Raw genomic sequence first — 13,300 nt, 5'->3', positions numbered from 1 at the left:
AGAGGAGTTAGGAGTAGGCACAGGTTTAATGACACTGGCAACTACATATAATTATCCCAGTGTCCACAGGAGGCAGGGAGAGACTTCCAAGGTCTTCAGCCTCAGACTACCAATTCAGTTCCAAAGAATGGGGACGTTACCATTGCATACTAAACACCTTTACCATAGTGTACTGAGCACCCATACCACTGTGCAGTGAGCACCTGTATAACTACTATGTGCCAGGCACCTACACTGCATACTAAATACCTATACCAATATGCACTAAACATCTATATCACCATATACCAAGAACCTATACCTCCGTGTACTGGACACCTATACTACCATGTACCAAGGACCTATACTGACAGGTACTGAGCCCCTATATCAGCATTCACTAATTATCTACCATCATGTACTAAGCACCTATAGCATCATGGACTGAATGCCTATACCACCATGTACTGAGCACTTATACCAACATTCACTAAGAATGTCTCATCATGTACCAAGTACCTATACCACTGTGTACCAAGAACCTATAGCACCATGGACTGAGCACCTACAATGTTCCAAACTTTGTCAGCATTATCTTGTCAAATTTTCAAACCCACCCAGATTGGTAGGTAAGATTATTCTGTTTATAGATGAAGAGACTGAGGTCCAAAGAGGTTGATAACCTGTATAGGGCATTCCACTAGCCAACAGCAGACCTGAGATTTGAACCCCGGTCTGACCACCAAAGCCTTTTGTTTTCCTGTCATGCCATGAACTCTATTTACTAACAGGGTCCAGCCTTGGCATCAGGACACATGGGCAGTCTGCAGTCTCCTGGGCATACTTAAATTAAGGTCAGGAAGAGAGGCTTTTTCATTCGCCCTGGGGTGATCCCCTTTTCTAGGGCCTGAAGTTCAAATGAGCTGCTCCCTAGTGGCCCACACAGTGGCCAGGCTGGCAGTGTGGTGCTTTTTGTCCCTTCCTCCCAACTGGGTATCTCCAAATAACACTCCTGCACCCACGACAAAATAGCCTAGAATTACTCCCTCAGGAAAGTTGTTGAACATGGTCCCCAAGCCATAGAATCTAGCCCTGAGGACCTAACCAACCCACAGCTTAAAAGTCACCTGGGCAGGAGACAGAGGTGAGTCTGGGAACACAGGATGGCACCAGTCTGGGGAGACTCTGAGGAAGCCAGGGCCTGTCCCTGTCCCTCTGTAGTAATTAACAGGCCTTTGTTCCTGTCCCTGATCTCGTCTGGCAGAGCCTTAATCATCCTCTTTCCTGCAATGAGCAGCCTTCTCATTAGGCCTTAAGAACCTCTATTATAAACATGTAAATGGAACTCAACGAGGAGGGAAATATTTGACTGCTCCAATTTCCTTTGTGTGGCTGCCAGCTCAGGGCTGCGCAAGCCCGTGATTTCATTGCTCAGCAGCCCGGCGCCAGCGCAGCCCCCACCAACCGTCACCAGCCGCTCCATCTTCTCCTATTGGAATTTAATTACCTTCGTTGGGAAATGTTTGAAGAACCTTTCTCCATCAATTGATTCTGAAGTCAGATTTTTATTCCAAGATACTTAATGGCACTTGAGCCATCAATGGGAACCTGGGAGCAGGTAGACCTGGGTCATGGGGAACCCTTTAACAAGGTTAGGAAGGGTCATCACAATTATGTCCCTGCCTCTTCCCAGGTCACTATGTCATTGAGGACAGGTGGATGTGAACTTTCTCCTGAAGGTCCACAGAGCATTGGATTCCTGAGCCTCTTGGTGTGGCCTGGAAGTTCTTTCTGATGTCTGCCTGACGATGGGCAAACCTTTAAAAAAAGCATTCATTTTCGTCCTTGATGAAAAAGAGTCTATTAAATAGAAGCCAGATTTACCACCTGAGGGGGAAAAAAACTGACAGTGTGCTTAGCCTTTCTCCCAGTGGCACAGTGTGACAAGATGGCACTCACTCCCTGACGTCCCCCAGCAGCTGATATGACAGACTCCCCCAACTCAGTAAGCCTGTTTCATCTCATTTGTATTTTCCTGTGCCTGAGTCCTCAATGACACCAGGGGTCCCAGAGATGCCTGTCCCCCCATCCCCTCTCTTAATCTTCATGCACTCATGCCATGGAGCTGTTCCATACTGTCAGGCCACAGTGGGCCCCCACCCCCAATGTCAGAGCATGCTGTCTGTGCCGTGGCAGGTCCTTGTTGACTATTGCTGGGTTTTGGCATAGGTCGCACATGCACACTGTTCACCTACGTGCTTGTTTTTGTGGTGTTCAGCGTGGAATCCAGCGACTGTGAGTGCTAGGCAACTGGTCCACCACTGACTGGCAACGCAGCCCATGTCTAAGGCTTTGGATATCTGACTTCTAGGAGTTCTCTCTTTCAGAATGGAACCCAGTCTTTAACTACTGGATCCTACATTGCCCTGGGCACAGAGTCTAGAACAGGTGCACATCTAGGAAAATTTGCTTTCCCAGTCGATGTAGGGAGGAGGCTGCTGGGCCGAGTGCAGTGGCAGGAACAGGTATGCAGGTCATGAGTATACGTCCCTCAGCTTTTGCTCTTGATGGGGAAGCTGGGGATTCCCCCATCCTCTGCAAACCTTTTTTTCTTTACTGCCTGGCTGTCTGTTCAGTTGTGTGAGGAGTGGGCTGGAAGATCACTGCAGGAGGAAAGGCCCCCACTTCCTCCTGGCCCCCCAGTCCCCTTCAGCCAGACATCCATAGAATGCAGCTTCCTCCAGTACCCCAGAAGACAGCCTGCCTTCCACCAGCATGGTACCTTGACTGGCTCTAATCTTAGCCTTGGGAGTGCTGAGGATGGGGGACGCAGGCCTTCCTGATATGGTTCTGCCATCAGTATTGTGTCAGTCCTAACCTTGTTCATACTAGGGAAGTGCTCTTCTACTGGGCCCCATCCCAGCCCTGTTTCTGCACTCTTAAGAGTAGGTATGCAATCTTTTATGATAGTAGGAAATTTCTTATTAATAGTTCTTTAGGAGTTTTTTTGTGCGTTGTTGATGATAATTGTGATGATGGTTTTGCTTTTGAGGTAGGGTCTCATGTATCCCAGGCTGGCCTCAAACTCAATATATAGCCAAGGATAGCCTTGAACTTCTGATCATCCTGCCTCTACCTCCTGAGTGGTGAAACTAAAGATATATACTATCACACCCAGTTTAGGAGGTACTGTGGATTGAAACCAGGCCTTCAAGCATGTTAGGCAAGCACTCTATGAGCTAAGCTGTATCTCTCGCTGGTAGTTCTCTACAGTCAACCTTTTTTGTTACTATTACTATATAGTGTCTGTCTTCTGATTGACGTTGGAGCACTTGGTCAATGGGTGGATTGATTGATAAACTAGATACAGAGATAGAATAATGGGGAGATAGGTGGACTTGCAGGTTGTTTGGTGGGCAGGTTATCTGGTTGGTGAATTGTTTGGTATGTGATTTAGAAGGTTGTGACAGGATATAGGTTGGTTGGTGGTGTGGATTGGTTAGTGGGGTGGATTGGTTAGTGGGGTGATGGTTTGTTTGGTAGGTTGAAGGACACTGATTGTGGGTTAGTTGGAGAATGGATGATAGGTTCAGGCTGTAGGGTCAGTATCATGTCAAAAAAAAAGAAAGAGAGAGTCCCCTGAAGGCCCCTGGGAGTCTCAGTCTTTTCTCCTGCCTGTCCTGAGGGGTCCCTGTAGCTCTCTAGGCTGAGCCCTCATAGTTACCTCCTGGCATCTGGGGAGACAGCAGCTCTGCAGAGGGGGTGCTCTAAGCTTAGAAAATCACTCAGGACAGAGAACACAGAACCCTGAGTGGTGAAGGTTGGTCTGAGTCTCTCTGCCACCTCATGCCAGGCCCCCCACAGGCTCTGACAAATCACCCAAGATACTATCTGACTGTCCAGCACCCAAATGAGCTTTCAGAGAAGCTTGAGAAGTCCTAACTCATGAGAGGGCCTTGCCACAGAATCCCCCAAGACAAAAACTCCAGAGCAGGCTCTCTTGTAGGTGCCAGCCCCCTACCCCAGCCAGACTTGGAACTCTCCCCAGCACACCCTCTCCTGTCTGCCAGGACCCAGACCTTCCTCCTGACTCTTCAGGTTTCCTGACCCCTCTAACTTCAACTCTGTCTCCACATCTTCTCTACCCCTTCTCGCCTTCCTACTCCTTAAACCTGAGGCTGAAGAATTCCCACTACCCCCAGCATGCTCCCCGACCCCCACCCCAGGCATTATAGGTGGTACAGTCCACACCCTAGCCAGAACTACCAGGACATTTTCAAATTGCATCTTTCCAGAATCAGAAAAAGAGATTTCAGAAGGAAATTGCTTTCTCCTTGCGCAGTCCAGATGGGGCTATTTTTCATTCATCTTTTTTTTCCTCTTTCCTGCAATCTCAGTAAAAAATGAGAACATGTCTAAAGCTTAGCCCCTAGTTTGGGCCAGGCTTTATCCCTTTTGAGGTCCACAGAGGTATAAAGACCTCCAAGAAGCCCACGCCAGAACAGCTAGCATGACACTGGAACATCCTTCCTACAGTCTCTGCCCAGAGCTTCTGAGCACAGGGGCCAGCCCAGAGTGGGCAGGTGAGGGCAGCCACTGCTAGAGAGAGCAGGTTGGGGCAAACCTGGGCCCAGGGGGCTTCACTTTAGTCCCTGATGACCCTCCCGGGAGTGACCCACCAGGTGCTCCCAGTTCTTGGGTCAGGAGCTGGGTACTTAACTATCCCTGCTGTAGCCATCAGTGGCAGATCTCTGAGGCCACTCCCTGCAGAAAGAGCCAGCCCTCCTCAGAAATCACTTCTGCTTTTCAATCTCGTTACTTAGAAGGAGCATGATGGGCCCTATGTCACCCTTGAGACCAGGATCTTCACCACATAGGCTAGAACCTTGAGAAGTATACTGAGTGCTTCAAACACACAGTATCATTCTGTCTTCACAGAAATCTTCTGTCATCATCTCATCTAAAGAAAACAGATTAGAGACTGGAGAGATGGCTCAGCAGTTAAGAGCACTGGCTAGTATTGCAGAAGACCAGGGTTCGGTTCCTAGCACCCACATGGCGACTAACCACTGTCCTTAACTCCAGTTCCAGGGGATCTGACAACCTCTTCTGGCCTCAGTGGGCATTGCATGACACTGGTGCACTTACATCCAAGCAGTCAAACACCATTATTACACATAAATATAAAAATTAATTTTTTTAAAGAAAAAGAGATTGAACCAGGCCTGGAGACTGAAACAGGAGGATTGCCAAGACTCTTCAGCCAGCCTGGGCTACAGAGTCAGATCTTATCTTTAAAATAAAAATAAAACAAACAACAACCAAAAATAAAAAACAGGGAGCTAGAGAGATGGCTCCATATTAAAAGCACTGACTGCTCTTACAGAAAATCTGGGTTTGATTCCCAGCATCTACATGGTGACTAACAACCATCCATAACTCCAGTTCCAGGAGAATTCAATGCCTTCTTCTGACCTCTGTGGCTATTGCATGACATGGACGCACTTACACACACACAGGCAATACATTCATACACATAAAAATCTCGAGAGTTAGAGGCTTGGGCTTTAAAATAACAACAATGAAAAAATAACAGGGGCTAGGGATATGACTCAGTTGGTAGAGTGCTTACGTAGTATGTAGGTATCCCTGAGTTAGATCCCTAACACTACCTAAAGAGTGGAGGCAGAAGAATAAGAAGTTCAAGGTCAGCTGGGCATGGTAGCACATGCCTTTAAATCCCAGCACTCAGGAAGCAGAGGCAGGAGGATCTCTGTAAGATTGAGGCCAGCCTAGTCTAGTGAGTCTTGTGAGTTCCAGGCCAGCTAGGGCTACAGGGAGACCCTGTCTCAGAATGACAAAAAACAAATAAAAAGCTAGTAAGAGACCCTGCCTCAAAAATCAAGTGGAGAATGATTAAAGAAGACACTCAGTGTCAACCTCTAGCCTTCATACATACATTCATGCACACACATACACTCACATGCACACACATCCAAAAGAAATGAATAAGAAAGTATGTGCTCTAAGACTAAATATCTAAATGGATAATGTTTGTCACAGTGGTAGTGCTGGGGCCTCATCTGAGAAGGCAGTTCCACCAGTGGGAGAAGTAGCATTAAAACATTGTGAGGAGAAAAGTGGGATAATGAGGTGAAATCAGAGGGGAGGTTTTCAGACTCAGAATATTTTACTAAATTAGCATGAGGATAGCCAAAACAGAAAGGAAAGCACAAGGGGCTCGGGACCATGAGACACACTCTACTAGAAAGCAAGCCATGTCCATGTGTCTTGTTTGTGGTGGTTTCCTCAGAATCTAGGACAGTGCCTGGTGCATACCAGTGGCTTAATAAATATATCTAGGGACTGGAGAGTTGGCTCTGCAGTTACGAGCACTGCCAGCTCTTTCAGAGCACCCAGGTTTCATTCCCAGCACCCACATGGCAGCTAACAATCATCTGCAACTCCAGTTCAGGGCATCTAACACCCTCTCTGGCCTCCATAGACATTGTACAACATGTATGAACTTACATCCATATAGGCAACATGCTCATAAACATAAAATAAAAATAACATGCTCATAAACATAAAATAAAAATAAATTAAATAATAATTATACTGAATGAATGAATGAATGAATGAGCAAACTGATGAATATATACCAAATTTTCAACACCAGCTAAGGGCTTTCTAGCATTTAAACTTTAGGAAAAATACCAACCTATGGGTTGTCCTAAAGGAGTCCTTAAGGAACATGGTAGGCAATTCATTCACTCACTCATTTGTTCATTCACTCATTCATGCAATAAAACCCGTTGTGCCTCTTCGCAGAGAGCCCCACTGTGGATGACTTGGTGAATATGATTTAAAAGTTCCTGTCCTCAGGGAGCGTTCATCGTGCCAGCAGGAAAAACCATGTGCAATAAACCCAGACTACCGTTCAGCTGCTGTGTGAAAAGACTGTATGCAGAGAAATAACAGGTAGCAAGTGGGACTGGACCTCTAAGAAGAGGTGTCATTTCATCAGGGACCTGAAGAAGAGCAGGGAGTGAGCCAGACATCTGGAGGAGGAAAAGGTGCCACAGCCCAAGATACGGCTGTCTGGCAGTGGTGGCTCATGCACCAAAGATAGGGAGGCAGACAGAGGAAAGCCAGCCAGGCAGGTCAGGAAAGGTGGCTCCAAGAGCTGGGCTGCTCCTGGAAGCAGCTGCCAGCCATGGACTGCTTGGGCCACAGAGGGAGCCAGATACCATGTAGCACACATAGGGGAAGTGGTTGGGTTCAGAGTGTATTTCATGTTCAATGGGTTTTCTGAGGGGTTGGGTGGGAGATAGGAGGAAGGTGGATGCCTCACGATGCCCTCTTGAAGCCTATACACCCACATCTTATGGCTTTCCATTGAACCTTGGCCTAGGCAGAACAAGAGAATACTATACACACACATACACACACACACACACACACACACACACACACACACACAAAATGACCACAAGCCCAACATGGAGATAGAGGGGCCACCAGCCCAGGAAAAGCTGCTGAGTGTGAGCAGCTCCCATCCAAGCCAAGTGGACCAGCTCAGCTCCCCCAGTACCTTCAGTATAGGGCCACAGACTCCCTGGTGGCCCCAGTATCCACCCTCGGTCATGACATACACAAATGTGCACACTCATATTCCCATAATGCCCATATTCTCACACACCCCACATCAGTAGCACCTGGAACTACCCACTCCATTGATTCAACTTGCATATTGTACCATGGTTTACAACCACAATGATGCCTGGAGAATCCACTGAAAGTCAGGGACACCTACCCCCTCCAATGCCATTCTCTCTCTCCTCTCAAATAAGTTCACACTCTAATACCCTTGCACACTCCACACACCACATCTCACACATACCACACTCATTTTTGCATTTCAGAATCTGTGTCCCTCCAGAAGGTTGTATCCCTGAGCCCCTGTAAACAAGAAGTCCAGCACCTGGGGGTCCTGAGCACCTATCAGGAAGCCTGAGGGTCTAGAAGCTAATGAGATAGAGTCAAGGGGCCCCTGGTCCTGGCCAGTGCTCTCATTTCATCCCCTCCCCCAGTATGGCTTTAGCCACTTAGGCATGGGAGTGGAGGGAGAAAGGCTATGAGTAAGACACCTGCTAAATTATTCCATGCCAGGACCAGTGCCAGGTATTTAGAAACCCTCATTTCAAGTCTTAGTGCCCTAGGACTCCAGCACCCCTGGAACTCTGCATCCCACCCATGTCCCACATCCCTGTGTCATTTGTCTCTCTGGCTCACTTACCCAGAAAGATGTCTGGTTGGGGCCCTGCTCTGCCAGGGATGGTCAGGGGCCCAAGAAGGCAGCCTGGCATCTGATGATTCTGGGTTGGCTAGCATTGGCCAACCTTCCAGGTCCTAAAGCCAGTGGGAAGCAGGGGGTGGGAGCTTGGAGCTGGCAGACCAAGTGAAATGAAATATTGATGCCTAAGTCCTGGTAAAGTGGAGAATGCTGCTTGTCCATGAATAAAAGATAAACTGGAAGAGCGGGCTGGCCAGCAGATTAATTAATCTGAGTGAGCACTTGCTCTGTGCTGTGGGGGATGGGCATATTGGCACACACAGGCTGTCCCAGCCCCAGGACCCCAAGAAGCCAACAGACAGGCAGACAGCTGGGCAGGGCAGCAGCACTAAGTGCAAGCAGGCAGGCAGAAGGGACAAAGGTGGCCAGCCCTCTCAGACCAGCCTGACTCATTATGACATGTATGCCAGGCCACCCAAGATGGCAGCTTCCCTAGCAGATGGGGGCCACAGAGGCTAGTTGATTCAGGGAATAGCCCTGCCAGAGCTGCTGAAAACCTAGGCTTCTGGATCCTTTCCCGCTGCCTCAAGCTTCCTTGAATGCCTGAGAGAGCCAGGATGGATGGAGATGTGGGGAGAAAGGTACAGGTAGCAGGGCTAAGACTGGCATAGAAAGTAGGCCACACTAGGCATGACATTGATGTTGCCAGAGCAGGTGGGCTTCAGGTATGGGAAGGGGAAGGGTAGGATAGGGCCACTGTGGCCCTCCAAGCCCCCTCACCCCATGACAGCCCCAGGACCTTGATTGCCACCTTAATATGGCATGGAAGTACTGGCAGAGTAGTACAGGCCACTGGGTTCCTGGATGTGGTAATGGAGGTCTCACCAGGAGACGGAGCTCACAACCCAGTGCTCATTTATCATGCACTGGCTGTGGCAGCCTTCACAAGTTCTTGGCAGTTTTATGTTTTCCAAAGGTGGCATTAGGGTGGTGACATCCCTCATCATGCTCTCCATCCACGGGATCCTGTTGGGCCCATCATCTCCAGGCTCTGCAGTATCTTAACCAGCCCTTGGGGTGAGCACCCAAGCTAATTATACAGCTTCTCCCACCAACCATCCCCCAGGATGATCAGGGCATCATCCTGGCCAGTCTTCTGTTCATGGACATAGAACCATCTTTGGAGAGATTCTCTGGGCAAGGATCAGGTTAAATTCCAGGTGGTCTCAGCTGATGCCAGTCACAGCTCCAGGCAGGTGACAGGATACCTCAAGATGGTCCCTTTTTCCAGCCTGGAGCAATGATTGTGTCAAGAGCAGCTCCTGAAATCCAGTCCAAGAGTGGCCATGGGTGATGATAAGGACGGGGCTATGCAATGGGCACCATCCCAGGATGGCTCCATCCACAGCCACAGCCATGACCTCCCCAGATCCCATGCTCATCATGACCTCCTGGCTCCCATGCCTATGCGCCTCTGGCCAGCTCACAGCATTTCCCATCTTCCCTGCTCAGTATGAGTAGCATGCTGACACCTTTTGTACTTTGTCTTATGTTTATCTAACTTTGCTTCATGTGAGTTTGGGCCTCTCCCATCCATTCTTGACTTCTTGAATGCAAGAGCAAGGTCATTTTGTTCCCTCCATGTCCCCCAAAGCCCTGCACAGCAGTAGGTACATGGGGGAGGTATTGGTGTTGATGTTTGCTTAGGTGAATGAGAAGGGACGCTCCCAATCCTCCAGTCCTCATGCAGCCTGTCTCCACAATGGGAACTAGCACTTTCTGCAAGAGTAACAGGAGCTAACACTTCCTGCAGGCACCTTCTCTCTCTGATCCTAGGAACCAAATGGGAGAGTGTCTCACCTTCCACACAACCTTCTGGACAGGCATGTGTCTCCCACTGGCCATCTGACAAAACCCAGGTGCACAGCTGACCAAGATCATGCAGCTGGCAATCAGCTGATCTGGGAATGAACCTCTAACTGGGTTTCACCTGCTGATGGTGAGCAGTGGGCCAGAGGGTCCTTAGCATTCCTCACCTCCTGGGGAGGGGCAAAAAGACCTCCCAGGGGCTGGAAATGAGCGAGGAAGGACAGGACTGTGGCTGCCAGCAGAGGAGGCTGGTTGGCCTACCCCAAGACTCAGATTCCTTGGGCTCCTGTCCCAGAGGCCAAGCTCACTATCACCTGGAGTCTGTTGGGAGGTAAGGTTGTTGGCCCTTCATAGGCTGGAAGCAATGGCAGTTTCTCTAGAGTCCTACAAGGAGGTGAGAAACAGGCAAGCAACCTGGTTCAGGAAGCACACACTGTCACAGGCACATCCCAGCGCTTTACCTTTAAACTAGAGGCATCTATTGGGGTGGGTTTCTGCCCATAAAAAAAAAGACTGGGTGTGGGTGTGCCATGTCTGTAGTCACAATGCCACCTGCTGGCCACCTGAGGTATAGCCATACAATGGGATGTGGGCAGGGATCACAACTCTGCTGCACCCTCTGCCAGGCACGGAACCCTCAAAGACTGGGTACACAGGAGTGAACCAGACCACAAGCCCGGCCTTTAGAGTGGTTACATGCAAATGGGAGAAAATGGTGATAAGCAAGGCCAATCTGTAACACACATCAGAAGGCATCGGAGGCAGGAGCCCCAAGGAGGAAAGTAAAGTAGGAGAGGGTAAGTGCCGTGGGAACTCAGATTTTACACAGAAGGCAGACATGGGCCCACCCAGCCAGTGACAGTGAGGAACGTCTGGAAGAAAATGAGAAGGGAGTCATATTGATTTCTGAGCTGGCACATGCCAGACTAAGGAGCAAAGAGTCCAAACTGGCAGATCTGGGGACCCACTGAAGACTGGAGGTATGGAGATGGAGGGGAGGGCAGAACCTGAAAGATGTTTTCAAAGCCCTGGAGATCTTATGGGGCATCATTACTGGAGTCAGAGAGAACAGCATCATGCAGCTTCTCCTCCTCATAGTCATCATCATCATCGTCAGTGATGTTTTCAGCACTGAGAGTGGAACCCAGGGACATGGGCATGCTAAGTAACTGCTATAACATGAGTCACAGCCTTGGCCTGCCAGCTTGCATTTTAAAAGGATCAGACTCCTCTGTGTTAAGAATAGCCTGTGGGTCAAGGGGTGGGGGTTGCAGGGAGACCTGTCAGTAAGCCACTGCAATCTCCAAGCAGGAGCTGGGTGGGTAGGGAGAGAAAAGAGGGCTCTTAGGGGTATGAGAAAAAAAGGAATTGGACATGACTTTGATGCAGCCCTATATTGAGATGCAGAATGATCAGCTGGATGGGGAAAGTGGGGACCTCCATTTGGGATTTGTGGGGCAAAGTTGCCTGTAAGACAACTGTGGGTGGCATTCTGGAGTCACAAGAGAGGCCCTTTGTAGCCTGGAGCTATAATCTGAGAGCCAACAGCACTTGGGTGATAGTTAAGTCCTGAGACTGAAGGAGATTCTGAGACCCTGAGGGACAAAGGTCTGAACCCCAGAAACCTCTGACATCTCAAGGTCAGGAAACTGGAGAAACAGGGGAAACCGAGAAGCCAGGAGGAAGACCCCAAGTCAAGAAAGAGAAGAAAGACATTGCTCAAGTCAGGGCTGAGGAAGCCCTCCTGGTCCTCCATCCCCATGACCCAAATTATAAAGGCAAGTGATAACTGTCCACAAAGATGGGGAGACATGTGACCCCTCTCACCTTGTTGATAGGGCTGTGAGGCTGCCACTTTGGGGAAGAATGTGACAATTCCTCAGAAAGTTACCATGGGGTTTAACTCATAACCCATGCTAGGTAACAGGTACATAGGAGTGAACCAGACCACAAGCCCAGCCTTTAGGGTGGTACACGCAAATGGGGAAAAGTGGTGATAAGCAAATGGGACTGTGGCTGGATATAGATCTAAGAGACATGAAAACACATGTCCTAGAGATTGAATAGAGGGAAAGCTTAAACAAAACACCAGCTGTCTGGTCCTGAATAAGCCTCCAGGACTCTGCCTGCTCTCAGTTACCTGCTCTGACCACAGATAACATCCTTGATGCATAAGTCATGGGATTACCTTTCCCCACACCACAAACCCTATCCTTGAAGAGGCATATTTGAGACTTGGACCTCCTGTTCCCTCATGTTTGGCTGCCCTTTTTTCTTTTGAAAAACTCTTTATTTCCATGACCAGCATACTGCATATTGGGTAAAACAGGCCTGGTTTGATAACAAAACTTGTATAAAAATATTCATTGTAGCACTACTTATAGCCAAAAAGGGAAACACCCAAATGTCCATCACCAATGAATAGATAAACAAAATGTGGTATATCCATACAATGGAATATTATCCAACCACAAAAAGGAATGAGATACTACTGATTCAAACTACAAAGTCACATTAGCCCAAGAGAAAGAACCAATCACAACTGACCACAGGTAATGTGATTCCATTGACAAGATGGGTCTAAAGAGATGAGTCTATAAGTACTAGACTTCTCTACCAAAAGCATACCAGTGGAGGCCAGGGGTTTACAGGAGGGGAATGGAGGGTGATTGCTAATGGGCACAGGATTTCATTTTGGGGAGATGAAAATGTTCAGGAATTAAGGGGTGCTGAAGGCTGTGCAACTCTGTGAATATGCTTGAAACTACTGAATTGTATAAATTATATTTCAATAATATATTTTCACTTTTTATAGGATTTAATTGTGTGGAGTGGGAGGACAGCCTCAGAAATGGGAGGAGGTAGAGGACACAGGTGTTGATGCAGGTGGGGAGTGAGGGTGGTTGGGGGGCACTGCAGACACTCCCTTCTAGTGGCATCTATGTTCTCAGTAAGACAGAAAGTCACCAGTTGTGCTGGATAGCTTTCGTGTCAACATGACACACCTGGATTGAGGGAGCCTCAATTGGGAAATTGCCTCTATTAGACTGGCCTGTGGCCGTGTCTCAGGGGCATCTTCTTGATGAGTAATGTGGGAGGGCCCAGCCCACTGTGGATGGTGCCACTCCTGGGCAGGTGGGCCTGTGTTGCATAAGA

This window comes from Nannospalax galili, unplaced genomic scaffold (genome assembly GCF_000622305.1).
Source record: "Nannospalax galili isolate Female #2095 unplaced genomic scaffold, S.galili_v1.0 scaffold229, whole genome shotgun sequence".
Taxonomy (NCBI): Eukaryota; Metazoa; Chordata; class Mammalia; order Rodentia; family Spalacidae; genus Nannospalax; species Nannospalax galili.
The sequence above is the reverse complement of the archived record's forward strand: the minus strand, read 5'-3'. Positions refer to the sequence as shown.